This window comes from Mus musculus, chromosome Y (assembly GCF_000001635.26).
Source record: "Mus musculus strain C57BL/6J chromosome Y, GRCm38.p6 C57BL/6J".
Taxonomy (NCBI): Eukaryota; Metazoa; Chordata; class Mammalia; order Rodentia; family Muridae; genus Mus; species Mus musculus.
This window is the reverse complement of record NC_000087.7, coordinates 73,218,656-73,237,780: the sequence shown is the minus strand read 5'-3', so window position 1 is coordinate 73,237,780 and position 19,125 is coordinate 73,218,656.

Below are 19,125 nucleotides of genomic sequence, written 5' to 3'. Positions count from 1 at the left end.
TGTGCTTCATGGGGGTCTTACTGGGTCCCATAAGCACTCTGAGTGTTTCTTTTGTTTGTTTGGTTTTATTGTTGTTGTAGTTTTGTTTTTGTTTTTGTTTTCTTTGGTTTTTTGTTTTTGTTTTTGTTTTTGTATTGTTTTTTTTGTTTGTTTTTGTTTTAAGTCAGGCTTGTCATGGACTCAATCATTTGTGTTTTTTCTCTAGAATAAGTTTAAATGCCAAATGACTTGAAAATACTCTCTATTGTTGATTAATTTTGGTATTTAAGAGAGTTTTTGTGCTAGCTGGATGTCTTAATTAGGGTTCCAATGCTGTGAAAAATCACTATGACTAAGGCAACTCATTAGAAACATTTCATTAGTGCTTTTCAACATTTCATTGCAGTTTCAAAGGTTCTGTCCACTATCATCAAGGAAGTAAACATGCAAGTGGCTGGGAATATGTGGTGGTGGAGAGGAAGCTTAGAGTCTTCTGCATGCAGGGATGGTGTCTTCCACACTGAGCAGAGCTTTAAAGCCTCACAGTTATATGCTTCCTCCAAAGAGGCTACACCTACTCCTATAAGGCCACACCTCCTCGTAGTCCAACTACATTCAGAGTGCCATACTGGTTTCATAGAAACTTGACAAGATCTAGAGTCTTGAAAGAGGAGGAGCCTCAGTTGAGAAAATGCCTCTTTAAGATCAAGCTGTAAGGAATTTTCTTAATTGGTGGGAGAGGACCCAGTTCATTGTGGGTGGTGACACCCTTGTGGTGGTAGTCTTGTGCTCCTCATGGAAGCAAGACTTAAGGAGCATGTCAATAAGCATCACCACTCCATGGCCTATGCATGAGCTTCTGGATCCAAGAACCTGTGTTGTTTCAGTTTCTTTCCCAACTACTTTGATGATGAACAGCAATGTGGAATATAAGCTGAATAAAACTTTTGCTATGGAAATAGCTCTTTGGACATGGTATGTCCTTACAACAATAGAAATTTTAAGTAAGACAATTTCTTAGAGAAACAAAATATCTAATAGTACCACTGTCACTTATCCTATAAGGACAAATAATGTGTAGGTGTTTTATTTTAATTTAAAGGTAAGATATTCTCATGTATATAATGACATGCAATTGTTCTAGTTTGCATCTTTCTCACACTGATGAATACTAACATCAAACATAACTTGGGAATATAAGGGTTATTAGCTTACATGTTACAGACTATTACCAAGGAAGGCAAAACAGGAACTTGAAGCATTACCAGGAAAGAGTGCTTATTGCTTGACCCTATCTTAGTCATTGTTCTATTGCTGTGAAGAGACATCATGGATAAAACAACTATTATGAAACAAAGCATTAACTGGGGGCTTGAATACACTTACAGAAGTTTAGTCCAACATCAAGTTAGTGACCGCAGCACTGGAGCAATAGAACTATTGATCCTTAGACAGAGACAGATATTCTGCCATTACATTGGTTTCTTGAAAACTCAAAGACCACCCTTATTGACACTACCACTTCCTCCAATGAAGCCACATCTTCTCTCATTCCTTCTAATCCTTAAACACACTGCCAATCCCTGGTGACTAAATATCCATATATATGAATCTATAGGGGATATTCTTATTCAAACCACCAAAAATCATGTGGCTTGATCAAATATTTTATTTAAATACAGAGTAAAAGCCTCCCTTTTATAAATGACTACTGATGAGCTTACCCACAGTTGCCTACCCTCACACATCGACCATCAAGGAAGAAAATGTCCCATAGACTTACCCAAAAACCAAGTGAATAGAGACAATTCTTCAATTGTTCTCTCTCCTAAGGTGACGCTAAATTGTCAAGTTGGAGATAAAAAAAAATCCCAGCACATTAAGGTTTATCCTGCTCCATAACCCACACAAACATTATTCATCCCAATCTCCTCCTTCTGACTAGGTATAGACCCACTTCCCTCCATGGCAGAAGTGAAGGGTAAGTACCTCCAACAGCAAGAATACTCAATAATAGGTGACAAGTAGTGAATATGTCTTATAGCCTCACAACACCTACATTCTAATGTGTGTTACACTTTCGGGGAGACACTCCAATCTGTCCAACTTCCTGCCAAGTCAGCTTTAACCAGAAAAAATTCTCATCAATTAATCCAATGACTTTTAATTGATTTATTTCTCCTGAGGGAATGGAGTGTTACCCCTTCATGGATGTATTGGTGTCTGATTCATAAGTAATAAAACCCACTACTATTAACAGCTAAATCACAGGTGCTATTACAAATAACAACTCACATGAGAAGCATCACATTTAGTTAAGCCTTTTCAGAAGTTTTATTGGAGTTTTATTTATGTACTATATAAATCCATTGATTTATTTATTTTTAAGTGTGTAATTTAATGATTCTAAACACATCTCACCACTGTCATTTTTCACTCATTTTTCTGGTACTTCATATGATATTGAAATCTACTAAAATACAATAGTGAATTCAGAAAAAAGACCAGTGGTGTGGGTAGCAGCAAAGTTCTTGAGTCTCAAAGACAACAGATACCGTGGCTGAATATTCCAACTACAACAACTAGGTAACATTGGTTCTACACTTAGCATGCCGTTTTTAGAAAAAAAAATAAAGAATTAAGCCATGTTTCCTCTGAACCTGACATGTTACTATCACAAAGGAAAGAAGGATCCATGATCACATGAATATGAAAGGGGCATGAAGCAGCAAAATTGTTCAACTTATTGGCAGCTAGTCAGCATTAACACAAGAAGGGACAAAGACAATAAACAGCTTTGAAAACATGTCCAAATGACCACGTTCATTTACAAGTTTTTTACCCATTCCATGCACATCCATTGATTGATTAACTCATTGATTAAAGCCCTCAGGTTCCAATCACTTTTCAGAGAGCATATTGTACTACCTATGAACATTGTACTGTGGACCAAAGCCTTCATCAAAGACCCATGACTGACATTTCAAAACAATTTAACCACAGAATTCTTTATTTGAAACAAAGTGATAGGATCCATCTATCTCTTCAAGGATATCTCCGTTTTGTTCAAAAAGAACAAAAATGCAATGCAAGTTCAGGATATTGATCACCTATCCATGCATTTAAACCCATAGTTTCTAGCCAGAATGTAAGGTCAGAAGTCTAAACTTCACCTATACTACAACTAACTCTGAAGATATCTAGCAATCTCCAGTTCCTTTCTGGTACTTACCCACACCAAGTCTGCATTAAGGAATATAGTCTAGTGTGAGATAGTGCCAGCAGTTAATTGCAAAATCCCACTCTGAGTTGAGTTGTATGTAAACTCAGACATCTGTAATATAGACACACATGCATATTCACAAATACTCACAGAAAGAGGCAAGAAGTAGAGGAGCTGAATCTTAGAAATCCTCAAGGAAGAGAATGAAAATCTTGTAAGGCACAGAGGTAAGAGAAAAACTGTGTCTTTCTGCACAAAATCAGGCCATTCTGTCTTCCATCACTGAACGGGAAGGCTCACTATCACTTATCACTATCTGATAAGGTATAGACAGTTGATGAAGGATGAATAGTAAGTTTTCATCAAAGGTATTGACTTTGAAGGTGATAGATTGTTCATTCTCTACTGGAAGCCAGATGCCCAAGAGTTTATGGGAAACACAAATGATTTGAATGGGTTGTAACAAAGGGGAGAAGACGAGATATGAAGTTGGCAGGAGGAGTTAGGTGGGAATGGGCCAGGTTTTTTTCTGGGAGGAGTTACTAAAAGAATTGGAAAGTAAATTCCATCAAAATATAGTGTATATTTTGTATAGCCCCAATTAAATGGTTTTCTAATAAAACATGCATTGATAAGTGTGTCTGTTTACAGCAATAAAATCCTAACACACACATGTACATATTCACCTAGATATACTGAGTCACAGACACACACACATGGAAATATTCACACACACACACACACACACACACACACACACACACACACACACACACACACACAAACACATTCATTTACAGGGACTTTAGATTCAGCCAGTACCCATGCAATTTAATTAGGGTGTCGAATACAGGTGTTTTTGGAACATGACTATTGCTCTTTCTTTTAGGAATTATGTGGACAAAATCTGCACACTCACTTCATTCCTCCTCAACATCAGAAATCTCAATTTAAAGAAAGTGAGATAATGAGAAGTAGTTTTAGATACCTCTTTTTTTTTCATTTGAGTAGCTTCGACTTCAAATCACCAAGGAAAAATAAACATAACAGGAAAGAAATTCATATTAAAATGCCCTTGACAAGCTCATAATACATTTTCCATAATGAATATAAACTTTTATTTAGAATTCCCAAGGAAATGAGACTTTTGAAAAATCCTTAATTTCAGATAGGCTTTGGTATTTCATTTCCCTGCAAAGGAAAACCAATGTAAAAAGACAGAATCTAGATTGCATTGTGCACAAGTTGAATCAGAAACATTTGATATTGTGCATTCAGGGACTCACCACATTTTTACAAATATATATATATATATATATATATATATATATATATATATATATATATATATATATATATATATATATATATATTGGGGGGGTGAAAGGAGACATCTGGAGAACAATAAGACCCTCATTAGCATTTAACATTCCTGAAGTCAAGTAATAACCTCTAACAACATCAATAACAACAACAACAAAAACAACAACAAGAATAGATGTTCATTAGAAAGAATTTTTTTTAATAACCTTCCATTAGCCTCAGAAAGAGGGGGCATGATCCATCTGCAACACTTTATAGATACTTATTACAATTACCACTAAAGTTTTTAAAATAATATGGATTTTTAAAAATGAAATTGAATTAAAATAGATTTTTTTAGCTGTTAAAAGGGGGAAAATGTGTTCTAGAACGAAATAAAGAGTGTAAGAACTAATTGATTTTTTTAATAAAGAACATCCTTATAACTCATGTGTCAGTAAGTATCAGAATTATAATGCAGTTGATTTTCTCATTGTAGAATAATTTTAATGTGTTTGAATATTTCCAGTTGCAAGAATGGATCTCAGAATTTTCACAAGAGAAGAAGAAGTCACCAAGTAGTTTCTCGCTTTTGTTTCAAAAGTCTTCGTTCCTTTTCTGCAGAGTCCCAGACATTCCAGGGAAGGGTTTGAAACATCCAACGACTTCTGAGACCATAACCTCAGAGGGAAGCTACCTTTCTCAGTAAATGGAACTAGGAAAGCTGAAAAGATTCATCCAATCGCTTTAGAACAAAAGTGGCAGCTGGTTCACAGAACAAGGTATCATTTAGCAACTCAGCCAAGAAATAAGAGGATTTGAAATGATAATAACACAGAGTAATAAAAACCACTATGCAATTGTAATTTAATCGCATATATATACTTTGGACAGAAAAAGCAATCAAATCTTGGGATCTCTCTGCTCAGCACAATGAAACTCTGGGTCATGCTGCAGATGTCCCAAGTTTATGGCTCATCACAGATACTGGAAGTCTCTGGGAAACTAGAACTACATCATGTAAGTGCTGTGAGTCCAAAGACATGACTTCATAAATTGTTCAAGTCCTCATCTTGCTTGGAAAAAAAAATCACAAAGCACCAGAAGTAATAAGAAGTTCATGGTATCAATGTCAACATGTAAGCACTACTAACAAATATCTGTTAAGCATTGGATTGTTACCAACACAAATGAGGAGATGATTTTTAAATTTAAATGCAGTTACATTTTAATAATTCGTAGTAATGTTAAGTGTCCAGTGTGAAACTGTGGGTTTAGGGGAAGTTGATGAAGAGAGAGAGAATATGGCCAGCAGAAGGTTCTGTGCTCTGTGAAAACTGACATGGGAGGAGTGAAGGATAATTACCATGCATCCCTGGTTGTGCATCTGGTTGTGTAAATCCACTGACACTACACGGATGGGGGTGAACTAGGGGAAGACAATGGTACCAGATTCTTAGTCTCTGGCATCCCATATAGGGCCTTAAAAAAACATAGACAGTCTAATGTTTTAGAGCTTTATTTTAGACAGCAGTGAGAAAAACAAAGGGTAAAAAGATTGTTAGACTTGCCATGGCCAAAAGGAGAGATGGGGAAAGACATAGAAGGAAGGACAGAAAGCAAGTTAGAGAGTAAGAAAGGTGAACACTTAGAGAAAGAGGTAAAAGTTTACAAAGAGTAAGGATTGTAAAAGTTAGAGAGAGAGAGAGAGAGAGAGAGAGAGAGAGAGAGAGAGAGAGAGAGAGAGAGAGAGAGAGAGAGAGAGAGAGAGAGGGAGAGACTGATGTAGGGCTAAGTAGCCTCTCATATATTGGGCTTGTTATCTTGCTGTTGCTAGGTAACTAGAAGTTATCTAACCCGAAGATCAGAACCTTTGGTCATTTTGTATGTGACTGCTAGCCATTAGCCACTGCTGGGCGGGAGTGCTTGTGGGTTTGGTAACTTTACCAGGAGCCAGGGTTCCAGAAACACTGAGTAAATGCCTTCCTTCCCATGTAGGTGAAAATTACGACCCATTAGGCTTCATCAGGTTTAAGGACTTCAGCATGACTGGAGACCAGGCATTTTGTACATAGCATAATGTCCCAAGCTCAATGATCAAATTTAACTCTAGCCTCCAGATTTTGTGGTTTCTCAGGCAGAACACCAGGAAAGAGGATGTGAGTTTGAAACTCTGGAGACTCCCACCAGAAGAAATCAAGGCATGGAGGTGGGGTGGGGTAAAATGATCTTAGAAGAAATCTGTAAAACAGTGAAAGGACAATTGAAAAGACATATGGAAAAGACCAGTAACAGGGGATGCCTCAGGAGACCATCCTTGTTTTCATAGCTTGGCAAGACAAAATTCAAATGACCAGTAGTACTGGAGGAGAGTCTGTGAATGCATCAGGGAGGGTAGGGTAAGGGTAGGAGGGAGTCAGGGAGGGTGAGATAGAGAAAAATGTAGAAGAAGAAAAAGAAAGTGAAGGAGAAGAATATGGAGAGGAAGAGAGAAGAAGGAAAGGAAGAGGAATGGGTGGAGCAGAACGACAAGGAGAAGGAGAAGGAAGAAGAACAAAAGAAGAGGAAGAGCAAAAAGAAGGAGGAGGACTTGGAGAAGTAGAAAAGGAGAAGGTTAAATAAGGAGGAGAGAAGGAGAGAAGGAGAATAAGAGAAGGAGGAAGAGAAGGAGAAGTCAAAGGCATAGAAGAAGAAGAAGAAGAAGAAGAAGAAGAAGAAGAAGAAGAAGAAGAAGAAGAAGAAGAAGAAGAAGAAGAAGAAGAAGAAGAAGAAGAAGAAGAATGAGGAGGAGAAGGAGACCAAAGACAATATCAAGAAGAACAAGAAGAACAAGAACAAGAACAAAGAAGGAAGAAGAATAAGGAAGAAGAAGAAGAAGAAGAAGAAGAAGAAGAAGAAGAAGAAGAAGAAGAAGAAGAAGAAGAAGAAGAAGAACAAGAAGAAGAAGAAGAACAAGAAGAACAAGAAGAAGAAGAAGAAGAACAAGAAGAAGAAGAAGAAGAAGAAGAAGAAGAAGAAGAAGAAGAAGAAGAAGAAGAAGAAGAAGAAGAAGAAGAAGAAGATGAAGAAGAAGAAGAAGAAACAGGAGTAGGAGGAGAAGGCGAAGGAAAAGGAGAAGCAGAAGGAGAAAAGAATAAGGAGGAGAAGGATAAGGCAAAGAAGGAGAAACAATAGAAGAAGAAGGTAAACAAGGAGAAGAAATGAGAAAAGATGAGAGGCATAGATAGACAGACAGAGACAGAAAGACAGAGAAACTTAGACATACAGAGTGAGACATGCACATAAACATTCACACAGAGACACACAAGTAGGCACAGAGACAGAGAAAAATATACATAGAAAGAGAGACATGCACAGAGACATTCACAGAGTTACACACATTCACACAACTTAATTAAGAAGTATTTAGAAAAATATATCTATGAAATCACGAGGATATTAAGTACTAAATTATGTGAGCAATGAGGAGGAATGAGATCCAAAATAAATTTTGCAAGTCCTCCAACATTCTCCATGCTTTCACACAGCTTAAGCTGTGGGAGTATCAGTTATAGGGCTGTAACTTTTGTTTTCTTCATTTATAATTTACTGTGAATCTCCTTTCTCCACCATTCAATATGGTCAGTAGTTTCCATGTGGAAGGACTTTCCAAAGCATGGCATCTAGTGACAAAGAGAAAACAATTTAAAAAAAGAGTCTCTATGCTAGAGCCAACTGTACAAACAATTCGTAGTTATTCTCTAAATGCAGGGCTCAAAGAACACAGAGGCTCCTCTAGCTGCTACACAGATCTTAAGTATGGCCCCACAGCATCACTGGGAACCTATTGACAATTCTCACTCAGGTCATAAAACTATGGAGCATTCCAATTTCTTGAGTTCCAGAAAAAAAGCCATTTGGAAGCTTATCTCCATAAAAGTAAAGATTGCACTGAAATTTATGAAATGTGAGAATAATTTTAAACGTGAAAAATCATTCCACACACACACATTAAAAAAATACATGTAGGCAAAATTGACAGCAATCTATTTGACACAACACCCACCCACACACCCACACACACACACACACACACACACACAGAGAGAGAGAGAGAGAGAGAGAGAGAGAGAGAGAGAGAGAGAGAGAGAGAGAGAGAGAGAGAGAGAGAGAGAGAGAGGAAGGGAAGGAGGGAAGGAAGGAAGGAAGGAAGGAGGGGAGAGGGGTATGGGTAGGGGAAGAGGTGGAGAGACAGATGTACACTTACAATAATTATTTTTAAGTTAAGTTGTCAAAACTCCTGACACAATGAATGTACAGGAAGAGATGTATATGGCAAAAACTCACCAGGGAAAGACTGGCATGATAAGGACAGCATAGTAGGAAACAACAAGTTCATCTGTGGCATTAAGAGCCTGAATGGGCCCTTCTCACATTTGGTTGGATTTAGAAGCCAAGATTTAGGTCAGAACTAGCCAGTTCCCTCCTTCTTGCGCCAGTGACCTCCTTCTGCTAGGGCACAGTCACAAAGGTTCCACAACCTTTCTAGAGAGTTTTTCCAGTTTGAGACAACTGAGAATGTGGGAGAAATCCCTCCCACCCCACAATCTTAATTAAACTAAGCCAGGCAAGTGCAAAACATTTTGAAAACAGTTTAATTTCAATTTTGAAAAGAGAACAGAGAGCTCTACTTTGAAATGGACTAAATTAGTCTTTAGGTTCCATTGTGCACACTAAATGAAATACAATGTAAAAGATTCCGTTTTCTATGTAGCAAATGGGGCTGAAAAGAACACACTTATGGAGATAAAATGCAAAAAAAAACTGGGATATATAGTAACAATTCAAACTGACAGTGTGAAAAACAATCTATTTACTTAACTGTCCTGTTGACCACAGTGTCATTCATCATTGTGTTAGGGGATACAATCTAGTGATTAATCATCAGGGTTTGACAGTAAAATCCTTAGGCTCAATACACCAGACATTAGCTGTAAAATGATTTACAAGAATGTAATGCCCTTTGGTGTCTTCTCTGTGAATCTGTTGTATGGATGCCCTGTTGTTGGTTGTTTTAGTTGTTGGTGTTGTTTTAAAATAAAAATATTGATTGCAAAAGCAAGTGACAGGTGCCCAATAGGTCTTTGCATCCTCTCTTTCTCCTTCCCATAACTTTTTAATTTTCCCAATCCCCATATTCATTCAAAAATTCAGAAGTTCAAAAAATACAGAAACTCATTTGTCATCTTTACTTTGTCTTTGCATGCTGGTTGCAATCATCTTGTAAGCATTAAAATCAGGCTAACATACTGCGTATGTTCTACAGGGTTTCATTGATGTGAAGAGACATCATGACTCAGGAAAGAAACTCTTATAGGGAAAATTTAATTGAGGTTGTCTTACAGTTTCAGAGGGTCAGTACATTTTGATCTTGGTAGGAAGCATGGCAGCATCCAGGTAGAGGAGGTGCTGGGGAAGGAACTGATTGGTCTATATCTTAGTCTGAAGACAACCAGGTGGAATCTTGTGGCCATAGGTAGCAAAGAAGAGGATCGATTTTTGTCACTGGGTAGAGATTGTGCACTACATAAAAGCAAGCCTACACAATGATGCACTTCCTAAAACGAGCCAACACCTTGTAATAGTGCCACATCCCATGGGCAAAAGATATTCTAATCAACACACTGCATCATAGGAAAGTGGCAGAGAGACATAAAGAAAGATACTGCATGATTGCATTCCTCTAGTCACAGGTGCTACATATCTACATGCTTATATGCACACACATGTGCACACACACACACACACACACACACACACACACATCCTATCTGATATGTATGTCCATCCAAATTTATTTGTCTATTTATTTAATTACTTACTTATTTACTTTGTTTTAAATTTGTTTGTGAAGAACTTTCTACATACATGTAAATGAGTTTGAGCAAATCCATCACTATCTTCTCCTCCTTGAAATGTTCCCCACTTCTCCTGTATCACTCTTATCCTTAAGTCCATGTGCATTTTTATATAGAGAGTTGAGTCCATTTAGTCCTGACTACATATGTGTGGGTAGGGACAAATATATACTGGAACACGGGCAACCTTTCACTAGCCAAATCCATGAACAAAACTGGCCCTCTCACCTGAAGCCATTAATTTCCAATAACTCCTTTGTTGGGGGTGAAAGTTTCTGAGTCTCCCCAATCTATTCTTGGATTTGTCTGTGAAAATTTTGTTGATGGAAACTTAGCCACGGTGAGTAACACACAAACACACACACACACACACACACACACACACACACACACATACACACCAAATTTTAAAACCAGAGGATTGTTTAAAAGTTTACACAACGTCCAAAATTCAATTCATTTTTGTTGAAACATTTGAATTCCATACGAGATCTTAATACTATCTGTATAAAATTAGATTATAACAATGAATATTTTAAAATTCAGTGGATCTTTATGTGTTAAATAGCACCTACTGAACAAAATCCGTTAGTGCCAAAACACTGATGGCTGCACAAAAAAAAAGTGTAAATCAGTGTCCAAAGGTAAGAATCCACAAGGTAAGGGGGTTGTCAGAGATTAAGGGCATGCAGGATAGTGTATGGAAGCTCTGTAGACCAAAACAGGTATACCGTTAGCAAATAGCCTGGAAAATCTGCCATTCATTCCTTCACAATCTTATACTAGGGAAAATTCAGGTGTAAGTACCCTCAAAAGTGGGAGTAAGAAAACGATAATATACTCCAGGTCTCTTGACTACTAAAAGGAGTGTGGACTGATATCTACAGTGTGAAAGAATTTAGAAATGGCAATGTCCGTTTTTATCTTTTCTGTGACAAAACTTTGTTATTGAGGGGCTGGAGAGATGGCTCAGAACCCTTTGCACCCTCGCATCTGTCTCTAAGTCTGGGAGATCTGACTTCTTCTTCTGGCCATTCCAGGTACTGCAGCCATGTGGCATACACAAAACCTACTTTATATATTTTAAATGAGATATTTAGTTGTTATTAGTGCCCCAAATTTGAGACTCTCTTATAAACATCATCTGCAATTAAATAATGTGTATGACAAATGAGCTGAGGAAGAAAATATGAGGTGAGACTTTTCAAAAAGAGAGTATTCTATGAAATATTAGGAGAATAAACAGATTCAGGGACAGATGCTGGCACATATGCTAAGGGAGATATTTAGGAAGATGCTAAGTAAATAGATAAAGGGGTAACTAAAAATGTACAAAACATAAAATATTTTGAATGTGTTAAATACGTTATTCTGGGAATAAGCCACAGTTTGTGGCCCAGGCATTTGTTAATAAGTAGTCTAAGACAAAACTGTCTTTTTTTTTTCCTTACAAATTTTATTTTCTCCTCATTATTGTCATACAAATTTGTAAGATGCTAACATATGGACATCATGAGTAGGGAATACAGGAAATTGCGAGTATCCTAGAGAATTCTAAAATAAATGTGTTTTTTAATTTGAAGTTGGTAGAGGTTTTTGTTTTTTTTTAATTTACATTTTTAAGTTTCAGTATATTCTAAAATATATGTGCTTATATGCACTGTAAAAAATATCTATGTGATGTAAGGAGACATTAATCAAATCTACTAAATTGCTTTCTGGAATTCAGTTAGCTTTAGACACTGACAGCTGTGATGATTTAAGATAGGCAGCAGAGTGCTCACAGTATCACTAAGAGATGAACATTAGCTTGTTGTCATATTCACCCACACTCACACATACATAAACACACACAAACACACACACACACATAAACACACACAACACTCACACAAACACACACGCACTCACACACCCACACACACACAAACGCACACCAGCCATTGGAACACAAACCCCAGTAGTGACTCTCGTGACAGATCTAAATATTTAGACACAGTCCCTAGTCAAAAAGTTCATGGAAACTAAGTCTTCAGGAACCATCCTGGAAAAAATGCATCAAACTTGTCCTTACATTAGTAAGTGATTGAAACTTTGTGACTTCTTTCAATGTTGTTTTATTATAAGTGCCTCCAAGTAATGACTTGGCAAATATCTAAGCAATATCCAACTTTGTTCCCTGTCCTTCACCAATATTCTAGGTAGTCCTTGAGCGGATCCTGGGCTTGGAATTCAGTAAGAATGTTACCTGTAACAACCAGAGTTACCTCTAGTATTATAAGAGAGATTGTGACAGCCATTGCTATATACTACATAGAGTTAGAAATCTCAGGACAACTTTAGGAAAGTATGTTTAGAATATTTGTTATACTTATGCATGGCAGGCTACATTAGTTGTTAGTAGAAAGATTCCCCCATACAATCCCTCTCATATACAGGAATTTACAATGGTTTAGGAAATAACTTGTGCTGTGGTTTGAGGGGGAACAACAGTTTTGAATTATTCATGAGAAGATTAGCTAGAAAGAAACTCCCTAATTAGAACCATGGCTTGAGTGTGAAATCCATTTGCATGGTGTGATCATAAAGTGTTCAAACCTAGCTTCAAAGAATATAGCTGACTTTAGAGAAGAATTCATTTCAGTTATTTTATTGCTCAGTCCCTGCCAGTCATTATGTTTTTATTGCTCTATTTTGGACATGAGTCTTTAAGAATTCAGTAACCTCATTTACCTGGCTGATTTGAAAACCAACTTCCCTATTTGTTTCTATATTAATAATCTGATGATTTCTTTGAGAAATTACATTCAGATACAGCACCCCCTCTGTGTTTGTATCTGATTGACACTTAAATGTCAGCTTCCTGCCCACCTATACCAGGACAACGATTTCTCCCAGAGATTGAGGAGGGCTGATTGAGGCCAGTCTGCAGCAGGCCATCCATTAAAAGCAGTACCTAAGCTTTGGTTGTGGCTTCAAGAATCTGCAACAGTGGCATTGGCTTTTGTTATTTCTTATTTTAGCCATTCTGTCTAGTCTTCCCTATTCCAGAACTTTTTTCTTTTCTGCATGTGTTTATGTGTGTGTGTGTGTGTGTGTGTGTGTGTGTTTAAGAGATACCATGCGTGTTGGCAATTATAAGAGAAAGAACAGTATATATGAAGGTTTTTCCTCTACATGTGCATGCAGACACTTGTTGAAGCCCAAAGTGGATTCAGGAAATGACCCTAATGTGTTGTCTATCTTTTCACTGAGGCAAGGTCTCTCAATTAGAGGAAAAGCTTCTTGGTATGGGTCATCTTTCTAGACAGGTTTCTCTGGGCATCCTTCCCCTGCATTCTGTGATCCTCTAATAGATGATTTCTACATCCACAGGGCATTTATGTTAGTTTTGTAGGGAGCAAGTGATTAACTGCTAGGCTTTCAGTCTAGCCCCTTCCAAAACTCTCTGTTGCAACTCTTTGTCACATTTTCTTTTTAGATGTATCAAGCATGCTTCACAAACGGAAACTGTATGAATTTGGTGTATGAGGCATGGGGTTCTGAAGAAAAGAAATATTGTAAAAATGATTCTTTTTTTCTTTCTTTCAATATTACATTAGATAATTTCTTCATTTACGTTTTAAAATCAAGACCATCCATCATCTCATCACCCCATTCTATTTCTCTATGTCTCTGTCTCTGTCCATATCCACTCTGTCTCTGTCACTCTAAGATCTATTCCCTTGACATATTCCATATACAGAGAACACCACTGACAATTATTTTCAGTTCACTGTTGCCAGGCTCCAAGGTAAGTTCATTTTTTACCTGTACATTGTTGTACATTCTAGACAGTCTATTTCTCAAATAGAAAACTAAATACATTTGTTATCCCGTTAAAACCCTCTAAATGGATACTTATTGTCCTGAGGGTAAGTTGAAAAGTCTTTCTGATGATAGTTGGATGCTATTCCAGAAAGACAAAATGTTGTGTTCTACCATCCTGAATCTGAGAATACATTGGTTTAATTTCTGGAATTTAAGAGAAAACAGGATTAACAAGACAATGAGAATATAAATCTTCCCATTTCATACTTAGAGACACATAGGTTATGGAACTGCTGAACTCAAGGTTTCATGTGTGGTATGCAAGAGGGTTTCCTGGCTTCATATGAGTGGAGTGTCTGTTCCCAATTGTGAGGTCACACCATGAACATACACATATGTTCAGATATGAGTAGAATGTCCTCACCGTTTGGTCTCTCAGAGTGTATTACACCCACCATTTTGACGAGTTTGAATAGCCAGTACACTATTGGGATATCTACCTGTTCCCACCCACAGTGTTGCAGACATGAATAGAAATGCCTGGAATTTTACAGAGGTGCCAAGAATATATTCTCTCCATGGAGCCTTCTTTCCAGTGCCCAGCAGGTTATTGTTCTTTTAAACCAATGCCCATATCAGTAGAGAAATGAAAAAGACATTACCCTGATATTCTACTTTACATCCATGTTACAACAAATAACTGAAATTCAAATATAAATTTAATGTATATCTAACTGAATCCAGATTATATTCTAATGAAAGGTATAGTTGGTGTGGATCTAGATAAAATTATGTTGGGATATTTTCCCAGATAAAAACTATGTTAGGAGATTTTGGCCTTTTATATGGAGAACAATCCATATTTTGGGTAGATTAGGAGAACAAATGTATGTAAATTAATGGAACAAAAGAAAAACTCTGTTCCACTGTATTTCTTTGTAAAATGAACTTCAAAATCATGGAATTTCAGTTATATGTGTGTGTGTATTTTTTAGTTATATTTTTGAGTGTGCTGTTATGTGAACATGTGAGTTTTCTTGGATTATGATTAAAGAATTAGAGTATATGGGGCGTGGTTACTTGGCAGTATTCTTTTTTATTTATTAATTAATTCATTCATTGAACCCTGTCCACCCTCCTACTGTGCCACATGCCATATCGACTGGCCATCCCCTGTCTCCAAGAGCATGTACCCATTCCATCTGATTTCTAAACACCCTGGGGTCTCTAGGTTCTTGAGAATCATTGCATCATTTCTGATTGAACAGAGACCAAGAATTTTTTTTTCTGTGTATGTTTTGGGGACCTTCTAACTATAGTTGGTGTAAGCTGCCATTTTGGTTGTCTAGCATTTGGGAGAATTCTGGGTCCATATTAATGGAGACATCTAGTCCTCCTACAGGGTTGATCTCCTCCTCAGTCTCCTTCAGTTTTTCTCCAATTAAACCAATGGTTCAACATATTCTGTCCGTTGGTTGGTTGCATACAACTTCATCTGATTGTTTCACCTACTTGTTAGTTCTTAAGAAGTACAGTCATGGTAGTATTAATATTACAAATGTGTGAATTCAGAAAACTGCAGAGGTTGCTTACTGCAAGAAGGTATTCTGCAAAAGCAATAGATGATAAAAGTACTGAAATATCTATCAGTGCTCTACAATATTATATTCTAGGTGATGAAATTTCTCTTTCTCTCTGTCTCTGTGTCTCTGTGTCTCTGTCTCTATCTCTATGTCTGTCTGTCTGTTTGTCTCTCTCTCTCTCTCTCTCTCTCTCTCTCAATTTCTATTTCTCTAATACTTATTATGAATTATGATTCTTTTATCTTATTCCCTCCAATGGGAATGATATTGGAATGGCATCTGTAACATTCATTCACATTCCTACACAATTTGTGCTTTCTATTAACAATCAACTAATATCAAAGTCACACATTCACTCAGATTACAAAATAAGATATCTGAGCTCATGTAAAGTGATATTCTGAATCAGAGTAGGGGAAGGGCACTTCCAATGTGTAGTTTCACTCAAGAGCATGGCTTTTAAGAACTGGTCAATTGGAAGAAGATGAGACAATGTATAGAAGAGGGTGTTTCTTTTGGTTTAGTTTGGTTTAGCTTTGTTTCTTTAGGTTACCCACAGTCATTTTAAGAAACATTGAGAAACACTGTTTATTACCTATATCTTGAACTGAATGTGAATAGGTCCCTTAGAACCAACGTTATATTTCTCCGTTACAATATGCAATATATTTTTGATATTATTTTGATTCATTATCTAGTACATACACTACAACAAGTTTAAGACATGTACCTCATTAGGAACTAGCAGGTGAAGGATTCAGCTGCAGATATTTGCAACCAACTAATGGACTGGAGCATCTGACGCTTGTTGTTGAATTAACAAAGTTTAAAAAATGTTAAAAACAAGGGTATCCCTCTAGGAAGACCCACAGTCTCATTTAAACTGTTCAACCATGAAGTCTGAAACTCTGACCCTTCAAAGATACAGAATTCACCTGCTCATATGAGGCCTCCAATACACATACAGAAGAGGACTGCTGGGAGAACTCTACAAGTCCCCTTTCCCAACTGGAGGGCATTTCATCTAAGGTCACTCCCTTTGAGTCCTGGGAGTCTCTCAGCTCCCAGGTCTCTGGTACATTCTAGAGGGTTTTCTCACCTCCTACCTCACAAAGTTGCCTGTTTCCATTCTTTTTGCTGATCTTCATCAATGCACTCCTGTTTCACAACCCCCCACAGTACTTGATCAAGTTCATCTCTTCCCCTCCGTGTGTGGTTTCTCACCCAGGTCTCTCCCTCCCCCTTCTTGTAGTAATTGTTTAACCTTCTTAACATTTCTAATTATTTTTATCATAAAGATAATTGAATTTTTTGATTCATTATCTTATAAACTTCCCAATGCACTAGATACAATTATCGAAGGTACATTTGTTTGATTTTATTTCACTTCATTTTAGTGTTGAGGTAGGCACTTAGTATGTTATGTATTCTCTAGGAAGTGATAGAGTGTTGCGGTTCAGCATTCCGTGTTGGTGCTAATACAGGTATGTTTAAACATACCTGGCTTTAATTGTTCTTCGGAAAATAGACCCAAAAAAACTCCTATAACCACAATAAAATTTCCACAGGCAGTTCTGAGAGATGGAAATATTTCCTGTTCACTTATAAAATTCATTGAAAGAAAGTATATTTGTTTCTTGAACCAAAATAAACTGCTACCTGAGAGGAAGGATAAAATGACTGATTGGCCCCTTTCTCTTTCCCAGGACCAGCCCCTACTCTCTGTTCCCATTGTACTTGATGCTCCAGTACAGTGGAATTCCAGGACAAAGAAATGGGAGTGAGTGGGTAGGGGATCAGGGCAGGGGGAAGGGAGGGGAAAGGCTAAAGGTGACTGTTATGATAGCATTTGAAATGTAAATGGAGAAAATAACTACTAAAATTAAAAAAAATTTAAAAAAACATAAGTGTATTTACATATGTGCACAGGGATATGTGGCTAACAACCACATAATATAAAATTATCATTCCTTTCCAGGACTGTCTTTTTTGTTTGATTGTTTGTTTTTTGTTTTGTTTGTTTGTTTTGTATTGTTTGTTTTTTATTATAAGTATTTTTTTTTTGTATATCTATTAGTCCTGGAAATTACTTTGTAAACTAGACTGGTCTCAATTTGAGATCTGCCTACTTCTCCCTCCAAAAACTTCGAAATATGTGTGTGCCCCCACCACGTGGCTTCAAAATTATTTTAGACTTATAGGAGAAGGTCCATTATTGTTTCTTGTTAGGATATTTTAAAATCATCAAGATGTCATTTTTCCTTAATATATTTATAAGATTAAATCCATTCCTATAAAAATATGTCAGATATTTTTGGAGACAGGCAAGTTTGCAAGAAGCATCATTTAAAAATACTTCTGGAGCCAGTGCCTTGAGCAGGCCATGCATGCAAACTCTGAAGGCAGCCCCACAACACCGAGAGGCTGCTTCAATCCAAGGTACTCCATCATTCTAAGGATCAGATAATCAGACAGGAGGAAGAACATCTGTCATCAACACATGGAGTAGCTGGAATCAGAAGGATCCAGGCATGCAGGAACTGTGCCGGACAAGTGGCATGGGTTATTTCTATTCTGTCTTGGCCAAGGCCCTGAACAGTCCTTGGAAGAAAACTCAGCAGCCAGCCCCATAACACCCAGAGTTCTAACATGGCCAGGTGCAGAGGATCTCAGGATCCCAGGATCTTGGTCCCACCAGGATTTCATGGTCCCAAAGGCAACTTGACTCCCAGAAGATCAGACAGACCAAGGATATCTACCTTTTCTATAAACTTCTTTATCACCTGTGAATACAGCCGCAAACCTAGTTACATTTTTTTCAAGGCTTCTATCTCGTCAATTTTCTCTTTCCTCAGCCTCTCTCTTTTTTATTTGTCTTTTTTCTTTTTCAGTCTCAATCTCTTTTTAATATATTTTATTAGGTATTTTTTTCATCTAAATTTCCAACACTATCCCAAAAGTCTCGCATACCCTCCCCCTCCCCCACTCCCTTACCCACTCACTACCACTTTTTGACACTGGCATTCCCCTGTACTGGGGCATAATTAGTGTGCATGCCCAATCGGGCTCTCTTTCCAGGGATGGCCTACTAGGCAATCTTTTGATACATATGCAGCTACAGTCAAGAGCTTTGGGGTACTGGTTAGTTCATAATGTTTTTTTACCTAGAGGATTGCAGATCCCTTTAGCTGCTTGGATATTTTCTCTAGCTCCTCCATTGGGGCCATGTGATCCATCCAATAGATTACTGTGAGCATCCACTTCTTTGCTAGGCCCCGGTATAATCTCACAAGAGACAGCTATATCAGGGTCCACTCAGCAAAACCTTGCA